Source organism: Ambystoma mexicanum, chromosome 3q (genome assembly GCF_040938575.1).
Source record: "Ambystoma mexicanum isolate Mex_15411 chromosome 3q, UKY_AmexF1_1, whole genome shotgun sequence".
NCBI classification, from domain to species: Eukaryota; Metazoa; Chordata; class Amphibia; order Caudata; family Ambystomatidae; genus Ambystoma; species Ambystoma mexicanum.
The window spans coordinates 220,335,266-220,354,612 of record NC_090926.1 but is presented as its reverse complement, the minus strand read 5'-3'; the positions used below and the strand labels follow the sequence as shown (position 1 = coordinate 220,354,612).

At 46.6% G+C, this 19,347-nt stretch overlaps 1 protein-coding gene across 2 annotated transcripts in view; it reads right to left on the bottom strand.

Annotated features, from left to right (window-relative positions):
- MARS1 (methionyl-tRNA synthetase 1) overlaps positions 1–19,347 on the bottom strand; it is a 413,330-nt gene that overhangs the window by 100,833 nt on the left and 293,150 nt on the right. The gene's annotated exons all lie outside the window — the stretch shown is intronic.

Sequence of the window (19,347 nt, the reverse complement as noted above, 5' to 3'; positions counted from 1 at the left end):
CGAGCCGCCCAATGCTGTTTTTCTGCAATGCCCTGACCATTTTCCCCATTCGGGCTTGGCCAGGTCACACTGAGGATAATACTTATAAATGTGCCTCCTGAGAACTCCTATTGCCTCCTAGAAAAGGGGCTGTTCAGTCTCGCGGGGAGGGCAATCTTGCACAGACACTGTGCCTAGGTTCTGGTTGGTAGCAGTGATACCTTATGTTGCGACTGCACCATGTGTGGCCACTTTATCAAACAGAGCATTCTCGTGCTCCTTGACAGAGCCCTAAAATGGGATCTCTAATTTGTTAAAAATCAGAAATTTAGCAACGATACTTGTTTGCCTTTGTATGTGGCGCCAGTGAATGATCATATAGGGTCATTGCCCGCTTGAGCTTCGGCCAGGAGCTCCGAAAGGGGCCCTGGGTAGGTGTGCCTGCAAGTGCCTGGTGGTGGCGGGGCTGAGATGCTTGAAAGTCTCTGAAATCGATATCGGAGTTCACCCTGGAAAGTTTGAACGTGGTGACCAGCACTGGTTGGCTGCCAAAACCTTGAGTTATGCAACACCTTTTGCTGTATAGGTGCATTATAAATACCCAATAAATAAATGTCTGGGTGCACCCTCCGCCTTAGAAACAAAAGCAGAGACACTGCACCAATAACTTGTGAAATGCTGGGATTCGATCCAGAAGCACAAGAAAGGAGGACTCCTCCAACGATAGCAATACAAGCGCTCTGCACCAGCTTTTTCTGACCCCTTAAAAACCTGAAGGTGAAGCTGTGCCTCTCCTATGGCCAGTGCCTCTCCTATGACCAGAAGTAACAGACAGAACTCCCTCCCCTTGATCCCACAGGACCAGGAGGTTCTGTACCTCTATATGGAGGGTTGCTCTCTCTTACAGCTCCTGGGTGTGCATGTGTTGTGACTTAGGCTGGCTACTGCTGGACCGCTTCATTGCCCGGACTGTCAAGGGCAGTACCGTTATTTCAGCGTCTGCGGCCTCAAGTGGCTTTCCTAATAGCTTTATCCCAAAACCGCAATTTATGAACTATACTGCCAACTTCATCCCAGCTGTGACAATTTCTGTCTTATGGAGATCATCTGTCGGGTCAACTAACTTCATCTTTGGTCCTGGTCCCTCCAACTTTGGGTCTTCAGTAACATACACCCGCCCCTCCCCCCAGCCTCCTATCCGGTGTTGAACCATGACACCCCTGGCTGCCGATGTAGAGGCACCATAATGCAATCCTACTGGTTGATCAGTGGGGCTGCTACTCAGCCCAGACTATCCCCACCGGAAAGGAGGGGAGAGGTAAAGCCCAGGGACCGACACTGGTCTAAATCAGTTCAAACCAATATGGAGGCTGCCATGTGGGCACACAATTGTGCCCAAAAGGCTACCAGAAAAGGTACATTAGGCTACCAATGCGGAAAAACGGCTTGCACTACTGGAAGACAAAACCAAAGCGCAGCTACACCTACTCCCTTAAAACCAATTAAGAGTAGAATTCCTTTTTATGTGAAATTCTCTCCACCTGCAAGTCCCCCCAGCACTTTTGGCTGGACTCTATTTTTTTTAAAATCTGACTCTGCTGAGTGAGTGGGAACCATTTCCCACACTCACTCAGGCTTTTACTCTGTATTTGGGATCCTTTTGTATATCTTCTGGATACTCTCTTTTGGAGTTATCCTTTCCTCCAACTGTATGGCATCTGCAATTTCTTATTGCAGCACACAGCACTTTCTGTGCAGTGTTGCTGGGAAGCTCCTTGAGCTTTCCTTTTTTACTTTTCTGTGATAACATTACGTTAACAGGGCAGGAGGGATCCTTTGTATCCACTTTGACCTCTATTTTGTGGAATCAGCACACCCCACCTTATGTGGAGTGCTGAGGGTACACAAAGTATCCCTTCTTCCACTTATGCTGTACTTTTGTTACAGTGGCAAGTTATCCGAGTGGCGTTGGATACTTTTCTCCCAATTTATGTGAATTTGTGTTGCAGGCTGTCTTCTCAGCTGCAACAGGTGACACACGGTGCACCGTTCCCTTCAAATGGTGACTGTACTTCTTTAAAGCCATCTCTTGGCTTGTCTTTTTTGAGGCATTCTTCTACCTAGCAGGGTGGGGGTAGTCTTGAGGAGTCTGCTCTTTGGCAGGTTTCGCATAGATGCCTGCCAAGGATCTCCAAGGGCTTGAAAGAACAGGAAGTGGGGAGGAGTCTGAAACTACCCGTCTTTGTTCTACAGTGTGCCTGCTTGGAATCAGTTATAACTGGGAGGCTGGCTGTCCATTTGGACAGCCAACCTCCCAGATTTGCATGAGAGGCTTGTGGTGCGATGGGTGGGCTTAGCCAGTTCAACATAAAAGGAGAAGGTCTATTAACTATACCCCAGAATCGACCACTGGACTGAAGATCCGCAGCAGAAGACTAATGCCTGCAGCTACTTCCAGCTACCACCAGTGCCAGCTGAGTAACCGCTGTATCCCGACATCAACTTCTGGACAACAGGGAAGACCCAAAAAGGAAGACTTCCTCCCCTGGACTGGTGGGATCAACCAGTTCCAAGACGAACGTCAATGTGAGTGATCCCTGAAGAGCTGCAACCTCCACGGTCTGCAATTCACGAATACCAGGGGTCCTGCGCCATTTTCCAGTGCAACGTCTGCCGAAGGTCGGTTTCATCTGTAACTTAGTAGGCATCCTTCTAGACCTCCAGTGACTGGATCCCACTCCTGAAGGTCTCCTCAACTGAGACAAGGACCAAGAAAGGGTGCAAACTCCACTGCATGATAAGCGATCTGCATCCAGAGTCTGTGAAAGACTCCAACAGCCCAGTGCCACGTAAATCCACTGCTGGGTGTCCTACTGCTCGAGTGCATCTGGCTGGACCCTCCAAAGGACCATATTTAGCCTTCCAGGCAAAGAAACCCAAACCAGTGACATCTGTCCCCTCACCTGGTGGATCGACCTACTGCAGTGAATTCTCCACTGGAAAGGTACTGTCTCAAGCCTTGGTACATACCTTGGTCTTGCTGTGTGATTTAGTAGTGCACAGAGAGGGCTGCAGTTAAGCAGTTACTTGCACCCCTCTCCAGGGTACCCTGGTCCCCTTGCGGTGAACAACCCATTGGGCCTAGTTTACTAAAACTATTGTACTTACCTGCAAACAAGACAACTTATTCATAGAACTCTGCTCTACCTGTTTCCTCCCTCCTCAACCTTGGTCACTGGACCTCCAGTGACCCATGGCTGTGTACAGGACCTATTATAGGTTTGGACCTCAGACGCCTGGTTAAGCAGGGGTTCATTTAAGTTACCAGAGTGATCTAAATGTTTGCTTATCTGTTACAAGAGTTTTAACATTGCATTTATCCTACTTTGATTTAAAGTGTGCCTCCTTTTATTCCATTTTGATTTAAAGGATACAACCTTTATTCTTCTGTTATTTTACTGTGAAGAGTTCTTACATAGTTTACACCCATAACCTAAATGTATATATGATACATGTTATTTGTATATAAACTGCTAGTGTGTCAGTGTTTCTTTGAACCACCTTCTGTGCTCAGAGTCCCGTGTGCCTTCCTACAGCCCTCTTTCCTCCTAGACTAAGCCTGGCTACGAAACCTTTTGGGTAGTTTGGGCCAAATCTAAGAATTGGACACCTGTACATCCAAGAGTGACTCTTCTCTATTCCTACCATAGGTGGACATTTGTAAAACTCCCTAACAAGTGGTGTTACAGCAGTGAGATTGTGTAGTTTTGGACACACTGAACTTGAGAATACAAGTGTTCAGAGAAACCGTCCTCCAATGCTGGTGATAATAAGTTTGTAAGTGTAAACCTACAAAATCAGTATCATGGAACATTTCAAGCATGAAGCTCTTTTTACCCTTAAAGTTGATCAACTTAAAGAAATGTGGTGACAAAGAGGTATCAGCCCAAAAGGAAACAAATGTGATTTGATCTTTATGCTGCTGGACTCCCAAAGTAGCAAAGTCCCAAAGTAGGCCTGTGTCACCTAGATTAAATATTGACTTGGGTGAGGATGTTGAGTGTGATGTTGATAAACACATACCTGGGTGAGGAGGAAGAAACTGACTTGGAGGAAGAGCTAGTAACAGTTAGGAGTACCCCCCACCAGCCCTACCTCCCATACCGTCATTCCCCCCATAGCATGTCTCCAGAAATCCTTCTCGAGTTAGTGAACCAAAAAGCCAGGAGTGTGGCAATTACAACTGGAGTACAGAAAGCTTGATATGAGGGAAAAAGAAAACTGAATCATGAACTAGAGATGAGGAAGGTTTATTTTGGTACATTTTGCTTTCAGGGTCCTCTGGTGGTGATGGTTCTAGGACTAGGAAGCCCAAGCTCCCTAAAGAACTGGTAAGTCAGTATGATGGTAAATGTAATGTGATAGACTGGCTGAAAGCTTTTGTGCTAGCAAGTGAGATGCAAGATGTGAGTGAGGAAGATCAAGTTCCTTGGGGCCTTTCTAGGCTCCCCCAGAATGGCTATGATGTGATTCTGGAGATGGATGTAGTAGAAAGAAGGGACTACAGCTTTGTCAAACAAGCTCCGATAGCAAGGTAGGGAAAGACTCCTTCCCAGTAACTGAAAAGGTTCAGGGAGCATAAAAAGAAAGACAGTGTTAAGGGCAACCTGGGTATGTGAATCACTGAAAGATTTAGATAGGTGGACTGAAGGCCACAAAGTGAAAACCTTTGAGGGCACGAGAAGTCTTATGCTAGAAAGCATTTTTGAATGCCTGTTCCCCAGAGTTGGGACAGCACCTTGCTGACTCAAAAGAGTTAGATTCCAAGAAGTTACCACTAGCTGCAGACTTGTGGGTAGCCAACAGGGCCACTAGCAAGGATGCTGGGCATTCTCACAAGGAGGAGGGAAAGGAGCAGAAAAAGGATGGGAACATAACTTCCACAACTAATCCATCCAAATAGGCCCACAAAAGTACCAAATTCCAGAAAACCCATATTAAGTTCAATACGGCTAGTGAAACCTCTGGAGCCAAACCAGAGGGAGGTTACCAGAAACCACCATTCCAGAACACCATTTGTAAATGTGTGGTTTGTGGGTCTGGTGAAGTTGTGAAAGGGGATCCCAGATACAAGGGTAAACCCTTAGGGGTCCCGACTGTCTCCTTAGCCTTCGCCCAAGATGGAGGAAAAGCTCCTATGACAGATGCTATCTTTCACACTCTGGCACAAGAACCCATTGGAGTTCAGGCAAGAGTTACGTTAGTGTCCTTAGGTTCCTGGGAACAACAGAGCCAGGATATATACAACCCCATCCCTGATAATATAAAAGAATATTTCAAGGACAGTGTTCTCATCAATGGTCAAGACACTTCTGCCATTAGAGACACTGAGGCCAGTATAACTGTGTTGGATGAGATCTTACTCAACTAAGAAGTAGTGGCTAAGGCATCCCAGAGACCCACCAAGCTTGCTGGAAGCCCTATTGAAATGCTCCCCATAATGCCCGTCACCACAAAATGTAATGTAAAACAAAAGAGGGGTTATCGCTGGAAGGTTTTGAATCAATCTTAAACTTTGGCATTGCTCTGGGCAACCCTCCAGACCTTTGTTCTTCGCCTACCAAGCATTACAAAAGGGAAAAAGCCATATGCAAATCAGACTTAGTCCCACCCCAAAAGGGGCAGGCCAGCCCGAACGGCTAGGTCGCATCCCTTCTGCATGATACCACAAGCATCCCCAGACATGTTTCAGCCTTGTTGGGCCTCTTCAGTGAGGAGTAGCTTGCGTATCTAGGCCCACGTCTGGGCATACCCGTCCCACTCGGGGTGACTACAACAAAACAGACGACAAGACCAAGCCTGATTTGCATATGGTCTTTCCCTTTCTGTAATGGCTTGGCAGGCTAAAAACGATGGTCTGGAACATTGCCCAGAGCAATGTCAGAGGTTAAGATTCATTCTAAACCTTCCAGCCATCACCTCTTAGTTTTTGCTTTGTCACCCCGAGTGGGACAGGCAGACAGAGATGCAACATAAAAGTTGGAATGCTTGATTTCCTACAAACATACTGGACCATGAGGTTACAGATTTTCAATGAATTTTGAGAAAAAGCAGTATAACAGCCTTGATAAAGGATTCGATCCGAAAAGCATCAGCAAATGCGAAGTGTCAGCGATTCACACCTTAAATATTGGACACTTCTTGTTTAAACTGCTAGATGTTTTTGAACTTATTTGCATTGGTACATGACCATCTGTTTGCTGTATTAGGCAACTACCACTTGTTGAAAGCTTTTCTTTTGGTTTCATCTGTATGTACAGCAGAAACTTGATGGGAAATGTTGGTTTATATCTGCAATGTTTCTTTTTTAATATTTTGTTAACAGTGTGAAATTTAAAAAAATGCCTTGTTTCCATTGCTGCTTTCACTTTTGAAGGCAAGTGCTTCATTCACTAAAGTAAACAATTTTCTTATTTATCATTTGGAATTGAGGCACTCATTTTTTAACAAGTGTTTACGGATTTTGAATTTCTTATATTTTTCTGATGCTAGTATCTTCTTAGATTCACATGCTTTGCATAGGCCGACATCTAGTGGTAGTCACGGCGTATTACATTATTTGTTTTCGAAACTCGAAAAGGGACGTCGACTGGGCGCTCTAGTAATACTATCCCCACACTATACGTGCTGAGAAATCCTACCTCAATTTTAGATCCAACTACATCAACCACTTGAAACAATCGTTCAGCTAGTCAGTGCCCCCCACCCTCACTCACCCGCAGCCACAATAGACACAGCCTTAATACTGCAAATTGATTTTTTTCTTACTGCCCTTACCCCGACTCTGTTGTGACACTACTGGCAATTTCTGAATAATATCCTGTATATAACCTTACTGTATTACTGCGTCAGTCTGTCTTTATCATTAACAAGTGTAAATGTAACTTTGCAACCTTTGTAACCTATGTAAGCTTCGCATATCCTATACTGCTGCACCCTCTTACCCTCGGGTCTGGTGTGCATTATAAATGAATAAACAAATAAACTATCCCTAGTGTGACGTCTACTGTACCCATGGTCCTTCATTCACCGAGGTCCCTCTGATGATTTTGTTTCTGACATGAGGTTGCATGAAGTGTAGACCAAGTACACAGGTAATAAAGCAGAAAGAAGATCTAGCAAAAACATCTATGCACCTTCGACTCCAGGAGGGGAGGCGCATGGGAATCTAAGCAGATACAAGCATCAGAAATACAATTATGGTGAATAATGTATGCCTTCCGAGGCTTGTGGGTCTGCTTAGATCACGCGCCATGCATAGACTAGCAAGCAGTACCTGGAGAAGGAGATGGGTTGTGAGAAGGTACAGCGGCAAATAGATGTTTTAGAACCACTGGTCGCACAAATTATTCTGCTTTAGAGTGTTAATACAGTAATGCTGAGTAAATGTATCAATTTAGCTTCAAGTAGCTCCTTTGCAAATTGCGTCTAAGGGGACATTTCCAATAAACGCCAAAGTAGCTCCCTTATCTCTTGTAGAGTGAGCCTTTGGTGTAAAAGGTAGAGTCTTTTTTGATGGTGAAAAGCACAGCTGCATGCACATGACTATCCATCTGTAGATAAGATTCTTTTTTTTTTTTAAATGCGATCTCCTTCCCTACCAGGTGCTATGGAAACAAATAGTTGGTCTGTTTTCCCTAGAGGTTTTGTTATGTTTATGTAGTACAAGAACACCCTCCTTATATCTAAAGTATGGAGGCTTCTCTTAGCAGAGTTAAATGGTGCTTGGAAAAAAGTAGGTAGTTTAATGGACTGATCAACATGGAAATTGGATATGAATTTTGGTGAGAATCTAGGATGTGTTCTAAGAACCACCTTGTCTTTGTGGAGGACAATGAAAGGGTCTCGTAGAGTTAATGCCTGTAGCTCAATGACTTGTCTTATCGAGGGGATATCTACTAGAAAGGCAGTCTTGCAAGTTAAGTGTTTTAGGCTGGCCTTGTGCATTGGCTCAAAAGGCGGACCCATGAGCTTTGAGAGTACAACATTAAGGTCCCAACCTACAGGAGGGTTAGAAATGGGAGGGTATAGTCTCTTTACTCCTTCTATGAAAGATTTTATAACAGGTACCTTCCATCAAGACACGTAGTGTAAGCAGACAGGGCCGCTAGGTGTACCTTGATCAAATTAAATATTAAACCAGAGAGTCGAATAGGTAAAGCATGTAGTGTAGAATGTTGGATGGTGAACATTCAATTGGGTTTAAGGATTGTGATCTGCACCAAACAACAAACCTTTTTCACTTAAACAGTGCCTGGTGTTGGGTTTCCGTGCTTCCTTGAGGATATCCATACACCTTTGAGGAAGGTTTAAGTGCCCAAACTCGATGACTTCAGGAGCAAAGCTGCAAAGTTCATAGGCTGAGGATGTGGATGGAGTGTTGTCCCCTCGTGCTGGGACGGCATGCTGAAGGGATACGGACGTTTGATTGGTTTGCACATTGCTAGTTTGAGTAGGTATGAAACAATGGTTGTCTTTCCCACATTGGAGTGATCAGGATTAGAGTGACTTGTTCTTGGTGCATCTTGTGCAATATCCTGCCGAGGAGTGGTGTCGGTGGAAAAGGGCAAGCACATCTCCCTGACCAACTCATCCACATGGCGTTCCCCCTTGGATCCTGGTTGGGGAAACCTGGATGTGAAGTCTGGGCATTGTCTGTTTTGGTTTGTTGCAAACAAATCTATGGGAGGATGACCCCACAGGGAGAATATTTCAGGCCTCACCAGGGGTTGGCTGGTGCAGTAAAAATGCAGCGGTAATGCTATGACCGCACTGCCCAATCCAGAGTTTGGGGAAACTTCAGATGATTCAACTTCACAACTTCAGCTCTGAGCTGGAGTGAAATCTGCAGACGTTCTGCCTATTTCTGGTGCAATTACTTGGGCGCAATTACAACCGCAGTAACTTCACCGAAAATGCCCCATTGAGTCCTATGGACTAAAACAAATAAATGGGGACTTACACCTCCAACGCAACTTGGGATCCGGGCGCAAATAGCGCCAGATCAAGTGGCAGTAATGGTAATTGCATTGGGAGGTATACTAGCGGTTTTACTGCTGGGATACCGCTGTGAGAAACCTGAAGGTGTCTCCCTAGCTAGTCCCTGGGGATCTGTCATCCAGGTGGCCAGGACACTGCCATCGCTATTAGATCTAGTTCCTGGGGGGGCAAAGGGGGGACTAGTAAGGGAGGGATCACCAGGATGGGGGTTCCTCTGGGAGTGGAAGTGGGACAAGGGTGGGTGAGATGCGGTATCCCCATCCTACCATGTAGGACATTCAGAAACACTGCCTGGCCTTTTTCCATACAAACACTTTTGCACACCACGAAAGATAACGGACTAACTCTAGAGCGGTTTACCTGACATGTCCAGACAGAAGGGTCAGGCAGAGTCAGGCAACTGACCAGAATCATACACACCTGATGGCCCTTTCTCTTCCCCACAGGGATAAAAGGTGGAGCACAAGAGCACATTACAAGCAAGGCAGATCGCACGACGAGAGATCTATCCAAGCACGGCAGTTCAAAAGGAGAAAGGCAGCGAGTATCGAAGGGCAACAGGGAGAGAAGCGACCTTGCCCTTTCCGACCCAGACCTGCGAAGCCTCTGCAGAAGAAAACATAAGACTGAACAATAGCCAGAGTGTGTTGTAGCAGATGTCAATTGTACAGAGCGTGCCTACGCTGATGAGCAGGACAGAGGGAGACGCCTGCTACCGTGGTACCAGCCTTGACTCCAGATAGAATGAAAAGCCAAGCGGTTCATCACAGCCGGTGAGTCGAAGGGGATGCGATAAAGAAACTGAGCTGTGTTGAATAAAAGACGCAAAGTGGAACATTGAGGAAAGTTCAAAGAACTGTACATTGTTAAGGGAAGACCAGCTGCAGAGGAGTCTGGCACCACATGGGTGCTCACTCGGACACTCTGGTTGATCTCGCGTTGAATGAAACTACTGATACCAGAAGGTCCTAGGGGAGCCGTGAAAGTCAAAGTGGTCATACAGGGGTCTAGCAAAATCCCTGTACAGTCAAAAGTCTTTGACCGACAAACCATTGAAAACATAAGGGAAGTAAATCCTACATCAGAAGAAAGTAAAAGGAATTTTGAAATGGCAAGAGTGAACCCGGGAGAGGGATGCCAATAAAGTGGGGCAAAGTCTGAAGTCCCAAGAAACAGTGTGTTGACAAAAGTGAACCCAGTAGAGGGATGTCACCGGTGAACTGTTTATTAAGATTTTTGAGTGCTAAAAGAGAAATTGATTTGTGAAAAGCCATAGTTGAAGCCGATGGGTGGGAGGCTAATATTCGAGAGGGGTCTACGCCCGGAAGAAAGGGACCCATGGGTGAAGATTCACCACCTAAAGTGCAATCCGAAAGAACTTTGTTATTTGAACCTTTCAGATCCTCGGAAGCAGGAGAGACAACTTCCGAAGATATAGATTAGGCATTTTTCCAACCTACCTATACAGTTTAATAAAAACCCTTGAACTGTGATCACTTGTGTCTGTCTATTCTTGATACCATGCCTTCCTTACACTGCCCAACTCGTGATGAGGCCCTTTGTCTGCTATGTCTTTGTGGATTTGCCACTCGTGTTCCTCGTGTAGAGGACTTCTGTTCAGAGTCTGCTAGAACACTGAGTTCCCCCGGAAAGTGTTGAGAGACTAGGAACATGTTCCGCTTGAGTGCCCACTTCCAAATTTTGTGGGATAGCCTGGACAGACTTGGAGAGTTTAGGTAAAACATGGCAGTGGTGCTGTCTGTGAGGAATTGCACGGTTTGACCTACTAGATGCTGCTGAAAAGCCTGCAGTGCCTGAAAACTGCTTTAAGTTCTAGAAGATTTATGTGGTTTTGGGCTGTAGTCTGTGTCCACTGGCCGCAAGTTGTATGATGAGGGTAATGGACTCCCCATCCAGAGAGTGATGTATCTGTAGTTAGTATTGCTTCATTTGTTTGACTGAGAAAGGGTTTTCCTTTTAGCAAATTGCCTTGGACCACCAGTGAAGAGCTTGTACTAAACCCGGGTCCCCCCCTAAACCCCTTTTGTTTGTGGTAAAAAACACTTTTTCCTATACGGAAACCCAAAAAATATATATATCTAAAAAAGTTTTTTAAAAAATGGCCCATTTATTTATTTATTTATTTATTCAAATTTGTAGAGTGCACGTCAGCCCGGGGGCATCGTGGCGCTTGTTACAGACATATCTCGGTTACATAAATTACATTATTTACATAAAAATACATTATTTACAGTGGCGAATATGACATTTATACAGATTTGCAGTGCAGTATATTTACATAGATTCACGACTGTCACATATTATTGTGCAAGGAAAGAGGTCTTCAGTTTCCTACGAAAAATAGGGAGGGAGTTCTCAGCTCTAATGTCTGCAGGAAGAGCGTTCAGGTCTTGGCGGCAATGTAGGGTAAGCTTAGGCCACCGGCTTTGACTTTTTTGATGCGTGGGATGTAGAGCAAGTTGGTGTATTGCGTCCTGGTGGGACGGGAGGAGGAGGGTTTGGAGACGGTCTCTGATAGCTAGGACGGGGCGGAGAGAGAGAGGCATTTGTGTGTGAGGGTGAGGATTTTGAGTGTGATCCGTTCTTTGACCAGGAGCCATTGGGCTGAGTGTCTGGCATGGGAGATATGCTCTCTTCTTGGGATGCTAAGAGCGGCCCATAGAGCATTGTTCTGCGTGACTTGAAGTCGGTTTAGGTTTTTTGCTGATGTGCCTGCTAAGAGGGCATTGCAATAGTCCAGTTTGGCTGCAATGGTTGCTCTAGCTATAGAAAGGCAGTTGGGTTTAGAGAGGTATGACTTGATGGCGTTTATGAGTTTGGTGGTATGCGCAGATGAGGAGGTGATTGCGCTGACTTGTCTTGTCATAGATAGTGAGGAATCTAGGTATACTCCCAGTGTCTTTACAGCTGTGGATACGGGGATGATGGAGTTGTCAATGGAGAAGTTGGCGTGCAGTTTGTCCAGTTTGTCTAGGGCGCTCTTTTGACCTAGTATCATGATTTCAGTCTTGTCTCCATTGAGGTAGAGGCCATTAACTGCCATCCATGCCTGGATGATGGAATAGATCGTGTGGCGTGCCTTGGTGTCTTTGTGGTATGATCCTGAGAGGGGTAGGAGTACTTGTGTGTCGTCCGCGTAGTTCGTGTACGTGTTACCGTGTGAGTCGAGTTTGTCAAAAAGAGGCTTAGTGAACAGGTTATAGAGTGTGGGTGCAGTGCAGGATCCTTGAGGGACCCCGCAATGGATTGTCGTGGGAGTAGCATTGGCAATGTCCGAGAAGACTTTCATGGCTCTTCCCTCTCGGAAGGAGGTGACCCAGAGAGCAGATTCTTTAGAAAAGTTGGCTGACGGTGTGAGGTGAGGGTCTTGTGATCAACCAGATCAAAAGCGGCTGAGAGATCTAGAAGGAGCAGAAGAGCTGGCTTGCACTTGTCCATGATTTGGGTGATCTGACTCTTCAGATCCACCAGGGCGGTTTCTGTGCCATGTCCTTTCCGGAAGCCTGACTGCCTTGTGGAGTGGAGAGGATGGAGTGGGTTTCCAGAAAGTGTTGGATTTGGCATTGTGCGGCTTTGTCCAGTAATTTCATGAGGATTGGCATTGTGGTTATAGGTCTGTAGTTGTTGGTTTGTAGGGGGTCGAGGGTAGGTGTTTTTAGGATGGGATGATGCCTGTTTTAAAAGACGCATTGATGAAAGCCGTAAAGAGCGGCGCAAAGCAGTCTCCGCAGTCTTTGACAAGTTTTGGTGGGCAAATATCGCCTTTACAGGGGGAAGGTTTGACATTTTTTCGTAGGTTGATAACTTCAGGTTCAGTGACATCCCTGAAAGAGAAGTCAGGTATGTTGGGCTTGGACAAGGTGGGTGGGGCGTTGGTAAGATTGGTTCCTGTCTGTTGAGGTAATGCTTTGCAATGGTCTTTGATTTTCTTTTGGAGAAGGTCAATTTTGTGTAGCATGGCAGCTTGAATGCTGGCACACCAAGCTTCGTCTTTGATTATTTCATCCGGTGTATAAGGGGGGGGGGGGATGAGTTTGTTGAAGATGGCGAAGATCTCTTTAGAGTGCGATTTGGCATCAGAGATTTGTGTGTTGAAGGCGTTGGCTTTGGCAGCGGTGATAGCTGCTTTGTATTGGAGGGAGATAGAGTTGAATTTGTTTTTGGTGCTGCTGCAGGCGTTGGATTGACAATTTTTTAGTGCTGCTCTTTTGTGGGAGCGCATTGAGTGAGTTCTTCAGTGAACCAGGAGTTAGTGTGTAGAGATTTCTTTTTCTTTTTTCCAATCAAGTTGTGCTATTTCATTGATGGCTTTAGTGATGACCTCTTTGTATAGGTCTGCTAGAATATTGGGGTCATTAGCGAATGGGGGTGCTAGTTCGGGGGAGTTGAGGTAGGGGCGCAGGTTATCCTCTCAGATTTTCTTGAGCTTCTGACTTGTGCAGCGATAGCAGGGGTCAGAGTTTTGTGGTTTTTGGTGATAGGAATAGAGAATTTGATACAGTTGTGGTCGGTCCATGGCAGTGCAAAGTTGGAGGTGATAGTGTAGAGGCAATTATGGTCTGCGATCCTGTCAAGAATGCCGCCTTTGGTGTGAGTGGGGCTTTCTACTTTTTGGGTGAAGCCTAGGTCGCCAAGTTCCTTGGTGAGGGTGACTGCAGATTTGTCTTTAGCATCATTGAATCCCAGATTGAGGACTCCTAGTAGAAGGGTTTTGGTGGAGCTTTTGATATTATTGCTGAGGATGTGGATGATCTTTTCCTGAGAGTCTAGGGTGAGGCCTGGGGGGCGGTATAGTAGGTGAATGTTGATGGTGCTGTTGGGTGACAGTGTGAGTTTAGCCGATAAGAGGTCAGAGTTGTTGGTCGAGGAGTGACTGACAAGTCGGAGCTGGAGGTTCTCTTTGTAGATGATGGCTACTCCACCTCCTATTCGTTCTGGTCTGTCTTGTCTGAGTATAGTGAAGCCGGGTGGTAGTGCAAGTGCAACAGCGGGGCCTGATGCTTCATGTAACCATGTTTCTGTAATGGCTAATAGGTCAATGTTATTGTTGGATATGAGGTCATGAATATCAGGTGCATGAGCTGGGAGGGAGCAGACATTGAGAAGGGCACATTTGATGTGAGGTGTGTGTGGTTTATTTGTGGAGATGTGGGTGGTAGACATGTCCGATATGTTGTGTGTGGTGTTATTGTGGGGTGTGGTTTGGTTCGTGGGTGGTTGTTTGTGGGAGAGTGGGTGTACAATGCGAGGAGTGAGTTTGGAAATGGTGCGGGAGCTCAATCTATAGTTTCTGTATTCTATGGGAGGGGGTTGTGTGCTGAATTTAGTAGTCTGTGTGCGAGCTCCAAGTCTTTCCAGTCTATACATTATTGCGATGCAAGGTGCCGGGGGTTCGCCAGTGCGAGGTGAGCGAGTTTGTGAGGTCTCCGGGGCAGCGGGTTGCAGTGGATTGGGGAGTGGGGAGTGGGCTTAGTGGCGTAGGTGCAAGGGGACAGATTGGTGTGTAGAGTTGGAGAGCAGTGAGTGTAACGAGGAGAGTGAGCAGTGTGGTGGTGGGAGCGGCGAGTTTGCGGGAAGCTATGGGCATGATTGTATGCTGGTAGTGGAGGGCACAGTCAAGGTGGCCCTAGCTTGAGGTAGGCAGGAACAGATAGGTTCAGAGTGGGCTAGAGAGCATCCTAAGGTACTAAGAGATGTCAATGTAGTTTACGAGCAGCAGGTGGCATCGGCAAGAGCGTAGATGAGCAACCATAGGGCACAACAAAGTTGCAAAGGGGTCTAGGAGCGACCATAGGGCACAACCAATTTACAATGTGGTCTAGGAGCGACCATTAGGCAGGAGTGGCCTTTAGGTGACCATAAGGCACCACAGAATTACAATGTGGTCTGGAACAGATAGGATGCTCTTTAGCCCACTCTGAGCCTAAGGTAATAAGAGATGTCAATGTAGCACAATCAAATTACAGTGTGGCCTGGGAGCAACCAAAGGGCACAGCCAGTAGTGGTAGGAGTGGCCTCTAAGCGGCCGTAAGGCACAATAAAATTATGATGTGGTCTGGGAGGGACCATAAGGCACAGCAAGATTACAATGTGGACTGGGAGCAATACATATGACGCTAGGCGGCTAAGCATTGGTTAAGGAGCGATGGGTGTGGTACACAGTGTGTGGTGGGCGGCCAGCGTGAGTAATAATATGAGAGGCAGAGATGTGCTGGACGGCCTTAAAGGGCAGTATGCAAGGCAATAATGGTGCAATTGAGAGTTCATTCCATGGCAGAACTACACCTAGATTCGAACGATGCTATAAGGCCTAAAAAGCAGAGTACAGACAGTAATGATGCAGTTGAAAATCGTCCCATGGCAAAACTACACCTAGATTCGAACGGTGCTAAAAAGCCTAAAAGAGCAGAGTACTATTGGCTCGACCCTATGGCATTCGATCCTCTTGGATTCAAACCTTTGACCGGACACTTTTCTGTGCACTGGGAACATTGAAATATGAAAGCATGTATCTTTTCTATCTAATGTTGCCATGAAATACCAGTTTTAAGAGAGGAAATAACTCCTGGAGTGTTGTCATGACTGTCTGTGGCTTGACATACGTGTTTGCTGGGCGCAGGTCTAGTACAGGGCACATTGTTAAGTCTTTGTTTGGCACAAGGATGTCTGTTGAATAGATGCCAGTGTTTACCTGGTTTGCTCTGACTATTTCTATGGCTTCTTTATCCAGCAAGGTCTTCACCACTTCCAGTAATATGCGCCTTTCTTCTGGTGTCATTTTTCTGGGTCTTGGCGGGTAGTTGTGTGGTTTCTGCAGAAGCTCTATGCAGTATCCGCCCGCCACGGTGGATAACACTTACTTGTCCAAAGTGATCCCCCTCCCACACGTGGGTGAATTGTGAGATGCAACCGCCTACTATAGTAGCATAGGAGGGGACCTGGAGCGGGATGTCATTGTTTGGGGGTAGTGGAGCCTCTGTTGGAGGAGGCTCTACCTCTGCTCCTAGACCTACTGTAGCCTCCTGGAAATTTGGAGGAGGACTGTCCCTGTGAGTTGCCCCACAAAAGGTGATTGGTTTCCCAGACTATAGTCGGAGGAATGTTGTGGGCCCTGGCCATGGAAACCCTCTTTGGACAAAAGGTTTATTGGACAGTTGTCCTAGTGATTTTAAAGTGTCATATTCCTCTTTGGCACTCTTCAATGCATCCTCAACTGCCTTAACAAACAGGACATTTGGCTCAATGAGCATATTAAGTAACATGGCCTGCATTTCTAGCTTGAAGCTTGACTGCCTGAGCCAGGCATGATGTTTAATTGACGCGGCCTGCATTGTCAGCGGCATCCAAGTAATTTTTTTTAATGCAGTTGCCCACTTGTTTGCCCTGTGATATTGTTTTTAAAAGCCAAGACTTAAGTGGCTGTGGGACAGCCTCAATGTGGTGTTCTAGCTCGTCCCACATATGGCAAACATAGCTAGCCAGAAGAGTGGTATTATTGGCAATTTTGGTTTTATAGGCAGCAGAGGATGCCAATTTTCTGCCAAAAGTGTTATTCTTTCTGCTTCCCTTGCAACGTGGGGCATCAGCAAAAGCCAGAGGTGTGCCTGCTCTTTTCCTGGCTGTGGCGACAACCAGGCAGTCAGGTTTTAATTGACCGCTGACATACAGTGGGTTGGTAGGCGCCGGCCTGAACACCTTCTAAATGTGGGGTTTGACCGTGTGTGAGGTTTAGCCTTAATAAGGAAGGCTGAATATCTTTGTACTGATTGCAGGAGGGGAATAAATTGTGTAGCAGACTTTTTGTCTACCAGAATGTCCTCTACAAAATCCTTGGGCGGACCGAATAGCAGCCGATTTCCTGTAGGCGAGTCAGTCATTGGCTGTTCGTGATTGTCTGGGGACTGGAGGACGTAGATGTCTGAGTCGTCATAATACTGGTCCGGATTATACTGGTCGCCCAGGTCTCCCTGGGAACCTGGATCCTGAGAATCTGAGGGGTCCACAATATAGAGATCTTATGAGGGATCTTGGAACTGTGTGTCAACAGGAGTTGTGGTGGAGGTGCTGGGTTGAGAAGTGTCTAGCCGTGGCTCACTGTGCAGAGCCCCGAGGGCTTGTGAACTCTTCAGGGTGACTGTCCATAGAGCCCACGAAACAGTCTATAGTCCTCACAACCTTGTCACATTTTTTGGGGCCCACGGAGGACAAACTATTTTGGCGCAACCCCCGACTTGCTGTGACTTTCCAAGGCTGAAGAATCCCAATACCCGGGGTATCTCGACCACCTGTGAGTGCATTGTCTTCCCAAGTATGAATCCAGACAAAACTGTGGGCATCCAGAGGACCCTGCAGAAGCAGGAAATCTGCATTCAGAGTCCCCTCACCAGAGTACAGGACTGAGGGATCAAGGAACTTTTAACCGGAACCACAAAGAGCCGCGGAATCGACAGAAATCCATTGCAGCCGAGCCCCTCACACGAGTACTGCCGCAGGAGCCCGCCAGACCGTCTCCCTTTTCGTCACTGTTGGGGAGAATTCTCAGAAACGTGCTAATTCCCTCCACCTTAGAGACCCCCAGCAACTTTGCTGGATTTTAAGGACTTGATTTTTTTCAACCTGGAGAGAGCTAGACCCTTTGTACCCACTCTCTCATGTATTTTAATGTGATTTGAACACTGTTTCTTTTGGTTATGGAGTCTGACAAACTCCATAGGCATCATCATTTACATGGTGTCACAAAGCACCTTCAGTGCAGTGACCCAAGGAAGTCTTTCAGATTTCCCAAAGGTTTGAATACCTTCTCTGGGATAAACTACTGTTTTCCAGAGCAGTAAAGTGAAATTGACTTTACTTACATTTGTAACTTTCTAGAGCCAGCACACACCATCTTACAATAGGGTGTTGGAGGAGTTAACCTAGCATCCCCTTTGTCTAGCTTCTCACATAACAATTTTATGTTACCCTTTCCTCACTGAATGGCTGGTGGCAGTGGTTTCATTTTAAATACAGTGGTGGGCATTTACCACGGGCTGCATTTGAAGCTGCAGTAAAGCACCCAAGGGTGCTATTATTGTCAAAATGGCCCCGGTCTTCTTTTTTTGCCATTTCTTTGTGGAAAGGTCCTTCTTGAGATTTACTCTGCGCGCCAAACCAGGTTTGGTCCCATTGTTCATTTTGCCTTTGGCAGGATTCACGAGTGAAGCCGCCTCTGGCTCCAGGGTGTCTGGGGTAGGCAGGAAGTGAGGGATGTGCCTGAAACTCCCTGTGCTTAGTCTCCTAGGAGACCCCAATGCACTCTGTAGTGATTGGCCGGCTGACTGTCCGGCAAGGACAGCCACCCTGCTGGGTGACTGACAGCTGGGCTGGAATGAATGGGAGAGAACTGAATAAAAGGCAAGTCTTTTGGCTTGAAAGACAGAGTCGACCACTGGACGAAGGAACCGAAGAAGAACTTGAAGAGGACGCCTGCTGCAACTCTTGGAACGTTGGTTTGCCCGGTGAAGCCCTGCTGCTGTGCTGAAACTCCAAATTCTCATCGACGGAGAAGCCCCTGCAAGGACGACTTCTCCCCCTGAGCTGGTGGCACCAATCAACTCCAAAGTAAGCCACCTGGACATCCATCTCAGAGCTGGTTGAATTTCCACAGAGTTGCTGCTGGAAACGTATAGCCAGGGAGAGGAACACTAGATTGTGTGCGTTGCTTTTAAGCTGGCCAAAAGCTCCAGGAAGATCCTCCGGACTCACAGGAAGCAGGACTAACCAAGCCTGAGCCCCTTCAACAGAGTGCGGGACCCCATAAGCAAGGACAGTCCATCTCGGCAGCCAGGAGCAGCAGGGTTGCTATTGCAGTAGACGCGAGGAGCTGAAACACTGAACAGGCACTGAAAGTGAAGTTTGCTGGTTGCGAGTTTTGACCATCCCAGTGCAGTGCAGGAGACCACAGACGTCCTCCCTCTTGTCCCCACGACTGAGGCCCAGGAACAGTGAGATCTGCGTAGCTGCACAGGAACAGGAGTCATCAGCTGCATATTTTCTTCATTTTAAAGGTGCTGTACAAAGTCTAAGAGAACTTACCTCTTGCTGTAGAGTTGCTTGCATCTTCTACCACTCACAAGTCTAATCAGCTTGTGGCCCTACATTTGATTCATCTTTTTGTCAAAGACTTCTAAAACATTGTGCAAGGACTTTTCCATGAATCTACCAGAAGTGCTTCATCCTATATAAGACTTTTTGCCCATTGACTTTGGCCTAACCTATTGTACCGAATGACTCTTCTTGAGGGTATCC